The sequence below is a fragment of the Mauremys mutica genome, unplaced genomic scaffold, assembly GCF_020497125.1.
Source record: "Mauremys mutica isolate MM-2020 ecotype Southern unplaced genomic scaffold, ASM2049712v1 001271F_np12_obj, whole genome shotgun sequence".
Taxonomy (NCBI): domain Eukaryota; kingdom Metazoa; phylum Chordata; order Testudines; family Geoemydidae; genus Mauremys; species Mauremys mutica.
Genome location: NW_025423152.1, coordinates 34,157 through 41,979, shown reverse-complemented (window position 1 = coordinate 41,979; position 7,823 = coordinate 34,157). Strand labels below are relative to the sequence as shown.

The 7,823-nt window shown below is 50.0% G+C and overlaps 2 non-coding genes across 2 annotated transcripts; one reads left to right on the top strand and one right to left on the bottom strand.

The window, feature by feature from the left end:
• Nucleotides 1-498: 498 nt before the first annotated feature.
• On the top strand, nt 499-571 carry TRNAV-AAC. Its single transcript has one exon. It is a non-coding gene; the product is annotated as a tRNA-Val (tRNA).
• Nucleotides 572-1,888: 1,317 nt separating this feature from the next.
• On the bottom strand, nt 1,889-1,960 carry TRNAG-UCC. The gene has a single exon. It is a non-coding gene; the product is annotated as a tRNA-Gly (tRNA).
• Between the last annotated feature and the right edge of the window lie 5,863 nt (nt 1,961-7,823).

Genomic DNA, 7,823 nt, shown 5'->3' with positions numbered 1-7,823 from the left:
GCCATCCTGATTGTCACTACAGGTTTTTGTCTCCTGCTGATAATAGCTGACCTTAACTGCTCACTCTCATTATAGTGCGGATGGCAACACCCATTTTTTCATGTTCTCTGTGTATATATATAGCTTCCTGCTGTATTTTCCACTGTATGCATCTGTTTAAGTGGATTTTAGCCCACGAAAGCTTATGCTCAAATAAGTTTGTTAGTCTCTAAGGTGCCACAAGTACTCCTCATTATTTTTGCAGATAAATTCATGGAGGTGAAGTCCATTAATGGCTATTAGGCAGCCTGGGTAAGGAATGGTATCACTAGCCTCTGTTTGTCAGAGGGTCTAGCTGGATGGCAGGAGAGAGATCACTTGATCATTGCCTGTCAGGTTCAGTCCCTCTGGGGCACCTGGCATTGGCCACTGTTGGCAGATAGGATATGGGGTTGTATGGACCTTTGGTCTGGCCATTGTTCTGTTCTTATGAAGGGAAGGGCAGAGCCCTGCACCAGAGTTTCTGTAGTGTAGTGGTTATCACGTTTGCCTAACACGCAAAAGGTCCCTGGTTCAAAACCAGGCAGAAACATGCTGGCTTAATTTTTCCCAACTCCGAGTGGCCTGTCCCTGCTGTTGTAGGAGCAGCAGTGATTTCTATGCTCAATAGGTCTGTTATACTTCCCCCATTCCCATTTTTGTCTCCTCTTCCTCTCTGAATGCCTGTGAAGTGGCTTTCCCCCTCCCCCGCAATGCTTGTGGGATGAAGGGGCTGGTTGAAGATCAGAAGAGCTCCTAGATAGACAAGGTGTCTGGGACTCTCATTAGGCAGCACTCACACACCCAGAGCATGGACATTGCCCAAGGTGGAGTGTGACCCACCAGATGCAGCCAAGTCATCTCTAGTCGCAGGCCATGAGGAGGAGGTCCTTAAATGGGGAAGGGGCCCTGTGCTCAGGAGTCACTCACAAGCTTGTACCTCCAGTGAATGCCCTTCGCCCCGACCGCCTGGCCAGTGGTTCGCTGCATTGCAGTTCATTGTGCCTCAGGAAGACTTACCTTCATCGCACTGTCCATCGCGGCACTGTGGGACACTTACCTTGCAGAATCCTGTGCCTGCCTCTTGGCTTCCCAGGGGTGGCTACTTGCAGCCCAGGAGAAGAAGGATGGTTCTGGTGAAAGGACGACAAGCAAAGCTCTGGGAGGAAATTTGGGTGTGGGCTCTGCACTGGGGGTGGGGGTGGGGTGCAGGAGGGGTGGTGCAGCTCCCAAAGTGACCGGTACACACAACCCTCTGGCAGCAGCTCCTAGATGAGTGGGGCCAGGGGATCTCCATGTGCTGGTGTCTGCAGGTGCTGCCCCCAGAGCTCCCATTGGCTACAGACACTCCCCCCACCCCAGGGGATGCTGGGACATGCCAGCCACTTCTGGGAGCGGCACGGAGTGACGGAGGCGGAGTGGGCATGGAGCCACCTTAGTGCTCCTGGCACATCTCTGCACACCCGTTGGGGGAGGGGAGCAGAGGGCCTCCATGTGCTGCCTGGGGTAGGGGCAGAGCATGGAGCTGCCTCCCCTCCTGGGTCTATTCCAGGAGTGGGTGGGTGGGGTCTTTTGGCCTGCAAGGTGCAGCAGGTCGGACTAGATGATCACACTGGTCCCTTTTGACCTTAAAGGCTCTGAGTCTAAAAGGGAGAGGGAAGTAAAGGAATTTAAAAATAAATAAATAAACCAAGTATTGTAATACCAGGATGACTCCAACTGCTCATTATATAGTCCCACCCCTTTCTTCCTCCACTGGGTGTTTAATGACCTGTTGGGATTTGGGACACTGATTCTTTCATTCCATTGATAAACTGAAACAATGTGACTGAAATTAAACCAATTCCCAGTGGAGGAATCATCACATCATTGCATTGGCTGGGAATTGAACCCAGATCAACTGCTTGGAAGGCAGCTATGCTCACCACTATACCACCAATGCATCTGGTGAAACTCTCTGATTTTTCACACTTGGTGATTGGTCACCTTACTTCTCAGCATGAGGCAAATGTCTCTGTGGTCTCTGCCATTCATCATGGGGAGTTTCCCCACTGATAACAGTTCTTGCTGGGTTGGGGATGGGAGACAGAAGAGGCGTTTATTCTGTTTCATTCCTCTCCATTTTCTGTTCCTCCCCCTCCCTTCCAGGGTCCTCCCTTCCATTTCAGACTGTGCAGTGACACCCTCCCCGCACCCAAGACTCTCGAGCCTCTGGAGCAGCACGATGCCATGAGATCCTCAGTGACCAAGGGTCTTTTCCAACTTCCAGGAGACCCAGCTTGAATCTAAAGGAAGCTCTGTTCCTTCCTGGGGATCCTCTCTCCCTTCATGGAGATCAAGAGCATGAAGCCTCTCTGCCTTGCCTCCTGGGTCTGAATTAATGTCCCATTTCCCACTATGTGCTCGAAAGAAACAAATGTTTCTAACCCAGGTGAACGGCGTTAATTCAGCTGGAATCCTTCACTCACATTCCTTAGGAGATTGACTCTCTGTGACACAGACTGACCGGGGTTCATCTCTGCATGTCCCCGATGGGGAAGGAAAGACACTGAGGGCGAAGGAAGAAGATGGACAGAAGGAGTCAAATGGGGCTAGACCAGAATAGGACATTTTCTGCCTGTTAAAATGTACTAGACTCTAATTGCTTAAAACAAAACAAAAACCCACCAGCTTCTGTTTGAACCATCAGCTTTTCACAGAGCAGCCAAAGTGGTGAAGCACAGACACACATAACCACCGACAGCCCAAGTTTGTCTAAGAAGCACCTATAGTGGCTCATGCAGGGGGAAATACAGCTGTGGGTGTGAGTTCAGGCCTCACCCAGAGCGTTGGTTTTCATTAGCCACGGAGCTTCCCCCACTTGTTTTGCCCAATTCACATGGAAAGTGCCATAGGAGGGTGATGAGAGTAAATTCTAAACTCTGAAATGCGGAGGTTGGCCCAGAGATTGGAATAAGCGGTTTGAAGAGAAAAAGCTCTAAGAGTATAAAACCAGACAGTCTCCAGGGGCAGGTATGGTACAATGCCTCAACAGGGAGCCATTTTCGGGGGGTTCACTCCCTCTGTTAAATGTCCTGAGAGGTATTTGAAGATGAAGATAACGCCATGGCTAACAGGATGGACAGAATCCGTCACTTCCACCACCTCCGTGATAGACACGGAGACAAACCCCTCCCTGCTGTGACTGCAGTTCCTGGAAGGAAAGAGAAGAACAGAAAGTGACGAGAGAAAGAAAAAAAGAGATTCCCTGTCACCTCTCTCCCTGCTGCCTCCCCCCTTGTATTCTGTAACCCCATCTCACTGGGTTCCCTGTGCTGGTGCCATGGGGGTGACACTAGAGTTCTGGGGATTTGGGGGGCTCTTCATTTCTCAACATTTCACACAAATTTGTCTTTGGGCTGAAATTTCTCCTGTGAGGCCTCTCAGTCAGAGCTGTACCCCACCCTGTTTGCGGGTGGTGGGGGGAGAGGGGAGATGTAAATTGCAGAGCAGGCAGAGAAGTCGCCCATAAAGGGTCATATTGATCTGGTGACTGGTTCTGACCTGGGTCACACGTCCTCTGACACAGGCTCATGTGCAGAACATGGGAGCTCTGGCTTGTCCTAAATGCTGTAGACTGTGAGTTCCTGGAAAGGGCAGGGGAGAGGGAGCAAGAGGAGAAAGGCAGAGACATTGGAGACAAGGAATTGGGGGAAGAAGAAGGAGAGAACAGAGAGACAATAAATGATTGAAGCAGAACAGGTGTCCCAACTCCATCTTGCTCATCACAGGTGTTCAGAGAGACAGGTAGTTTTCCAGTGTCAAGTCTGAACTTTGATTCTAACAATGTGCATTGAAATATCAAGGGGATCTCCACATACCTGATCTCTTCCCCCCTCCCCTTTTTTAGTATTAATTTTTATTTTGATGTGTTTGGCTTAACCGTGATCGTCTCTTTCCCCACCTGTATTGCAATTTGGGGTTTATGTTTATTTTGCCTCCCTGTTGTTCATGTCATTATAATTATAACAGCAAAGGAATCTGCAGGAGCAAAAACTGACTCAAAACTTCATTTCCCCATTGTGCCGGAACATCCTACAAACAGCTCACGCAGCTGGAATCATAAGACACAAGGCCGGGGGATGGGAGATGCAGGTTTCCAAGGGTTCTGTCTTTCTCAGATGACATATTCCAGCCCCTTGTGTGCCTCCATCCTGTATGACCTGCTGGACTTCGACACATTTATTGTCTCATTCTATAGATAATGTGATTGTAACACAATGTGACTGAAATTAAACCACTTCCAGATGAAGAAACAACAGAAGAGAAAAGCCATTATTGCACTGGCTGGGAATCAAACCCAGATGAATTGCTTGGAAAACATCTACACACACCACTATACCACCAATGCCTCTAGCAGGAGTAGCTTTCCTGCAGGCTGTGTGCGCTGGCAAAGGGGGTGACACATGACCATGAAGTTAATGAACAGAGTGGATGGGCTGGAAGCTGCCTGACAGCTGGGAGCAGAGTTAGGATCCCAGAGTGACTGAAAGGGGGCAATGGTGAAAACAGATCTCACTGGGAGCTGGCCCCACACCCGCCCCACCCCTAGGAGAGGGGAACTGAAGCTCAACTTCAATCACAGAAAACTCTTCCCTGAGAAGGAAGGGGACAGCTTGTTTTAAAGACCAGGTTTGTGTTTGTTCCTGCTACATACGGAGGGGCTGGGTAGTGCTGATTCCAGCCCCCAGACTCTGGGAGGATAAGGAACAAATTCAGGCTGCCAGTGACCTGCAGGAGGGAGATGATCTTTTGACAGTGAGGGACGCCTCGTCCTAAAGGCCTTTGTCTGCCCCCTTCCAGTGACTGTTTGGCACAGGAATGCAGCCCCCACTCCTGGGTCTCTCCTGGGGAAATAATGTTTCTGTGCAAAACACCAAAGCTTTTAACAGAAAAGAAAAGGAAATGGCCACACGATGGGACTAGGACATAAGGAATGAAACACAAGATCCTTCTCCCATGTGCATTGACTTTTAACCTTGTTTGTGGTGGTGTTGTATCCATGTTGGTCCCAGGGGTCCTCTGGGGCGCGGAGCATTGGCCACTTTCGGGAGAGTGGGCTAGATGAACTGGTCTGACTCAGTGTGGCTGTTCTTATGTTCTAACTGCTGGTTATGGAGGAGACGAACTTCCAGGCTACACAGAACTGAAGAAGGGTGCTGAGTTAGCTCCACAGCTTGTCTCTTTCGCCAACAGAGGTTGGTCCTCTGCAAGCTCTTACCCTCACCCGCCTTGTCTCTCTTGGACTCTGAAAAGTGCTTTCTCTCCACTCCCTTTGGAGAGAAGTTAAGTTTCCCTTTGGGCAACTATCAGTGTAGCAGGGTGGACCCTGCTCCGGGGTTTTAAGGGGTTAAAAGTGGCCTGACAGAGCTGAGCTGATTGGGGAAGTGGCTGCAGCTGGGGGCCACGCCCCAAACTGAGGAGCAGGGCCTTATAAAAGGCAGGGAAGCTAGGAGCCCAGACAGTCTCTCTTCTGCCTTCAGAGAGAGATGGGCCTAGCTGCTGGGAAAGAGAGACCAGGTACCTGAGTGCAGCAGGGCTGGGGAAGGCTGAGGAGCCGGGGAGCTCCAGCCTAGAAAGCCCCAGGCTGCGGCCTAGGAGTGGGCCGATAGGTACTGTGGGTCGCAGAGGGCGGCCCAGGGGTAGGACAAAGCAGCAGGTCCAAACCCTCCTTGCCAGGGATGAGTTGGCTGAGACTGCAGTCTGCCCAGAGTGGGGGGCTAGACAATGACTGGCAGTAGCCATACACTGAGGCAAGGTAGGGATAGAGGGTGAGGGTTACCTAAGGAGGGGAGACCCAGAGAGACGGGGGTTATTGTCAGGGGGCAGCACCCCAGAGAAAGGGGCACTGGGTCCAGGGAGGGACACGGGGGCCAGACGAACAGGTGGATCACCGGCCTGCAGAGGGCGCTCCGGCGCTGGACTGAGCTAATTCCATGAGTCACCAGCAGGAGGCGCCGCAGGGGTGAGTACCGCCCTGTTACAATCAGGCTGAAGCAATTGTATTGACTGTGACACTAGAATTGAAGATTTAATATTATAAATAAATGAGTCTAAACCTGAGGTTCTGGTTTTCACATTGGTTTTTCTAACTCAGTTCCCAATTCTCTTCTAGAAAGGCCTCCAGGCTGCCTGCCCAGCCCAGCAAAAGTGGCAAGGAGAAAGCCCACACTGCTGCTCTTTCAGGTAGTTGAAGGCTGCTATCAAATCCCCCCTCACTCCGTCAGTCCCCAGTCTGTGGCAGTGCCTGGGATTCTTCCGTCCTAAGTGCAGGACTCTGCACTTCTCCTTGTTGAACCTCCTCAGATTTCTTTGGGCCCAATCCTCCAATTTGTCTAGGTCACTCTGGACCCAAACCCTGTCCTCAACATAGAGACACATTGTGACCCTTCTCAGGGTGCTGAGGACTGTGAGTCTCCTTGTTGCCACCTGCCACAAGGAAGAGGGAGTTTTGCATTTGGCAGCTGGATGTTAGTGACCAAACTCACCAGCCTGCTGGAAGTCAAGGACCCTCCTCTGAGCTACAGCAGCCACCTTAACCCTTGAGTTCCTTCAATGTGTCCCCCTCTGGGGTCCAGCCTGGATCACCAGATACTCGATGAAATCCCAGATCCTCTCTTCCCCAAGTATCCCAGGTTACCAGTTTTACTGTGGACCATTGCTACTGTATCTCACACAGCACCTGAGTACAGTTATCGAACAAGCAAAAAATTTATTTAACAACGGATAGAGATTTAAACAAACGTGAGTGATGGAAACCAACTGTTACCAACTAAACAAAGGCAGAAAATGATAGAATAGAAAGGCCAGCACAAAAAACAGAGAGAGGAACAATAAGATACTAAAAGGACAATGGTTGGAACTCTCCATTTCTCTCAGTTTCTGGACTGATGGGTAGTAGAGCTGTAGCAACAGTTGAGGAACCAGAGTAAATTAAATCTAAGGTTTGAGCTGCTAGTGAAGCATTTTCCACACTCATGGCATTCCTAGGGGCTCTCTCCTCGGTGGATTGTTTGATGCCTAATAAGGTGCGAACTGCGATTGAAGGTTTTCCTGCACTCAGTGCATTCATAGGGCCTGTCCCCTGTGTGGATTCTCTGATGTACAGAAAGGGCTGAGCTGTGAGAGAAGGTTTTTCCACACTCACTGCATGTATTTTTTCTCTTTCGCCTGAGGATATCCTGCTGTGTTGTGGTTTCCATGAGGATCTTCTGAGTTCCCCAAGAAGAAATAAATTTATCCACTTTCTTCCCTGGCTGGTTTCCTTGATCTGTTTTTGGTCTGTGCTGAATCTCCCAGGATTTTCCCTGCTTATGACTCCTGAACACATTCCTTTTCAATCTTTGCGATAATGCTCTGTTTTTACCCACTGGCTCAACATTTTCAGGCTGAGAATTCTGCTCCTCTTTCTCACATGCCATTGCATCACCTGCTGTGACAGAGACAGAAACCTCAGACAGGGATGGAAAGGGGAAGACCAAACAAAAACAAGTGCTGAAAACAGGTCAAATAAAAATCAGGAGCTGAACTCCCCCAAACTCTTCCCCCAAATAGGAGAGAGGAGGGGGATGAATTCAGCCTTCACATCCCATCCAAATACGCAGGGGGAAGGAAGGAAGCTACTGCCTGGTGTCTGCTAGGATCTATAGGAAGCCATGAACTATATTTACCCTGAGGATACGACCCCTGCAAGGGATAATAATGAACTGAGACACCTCCCCAAGGGCTTTGTTGGGCATCCCAGATGTTTCCTTCAGGCACTTACA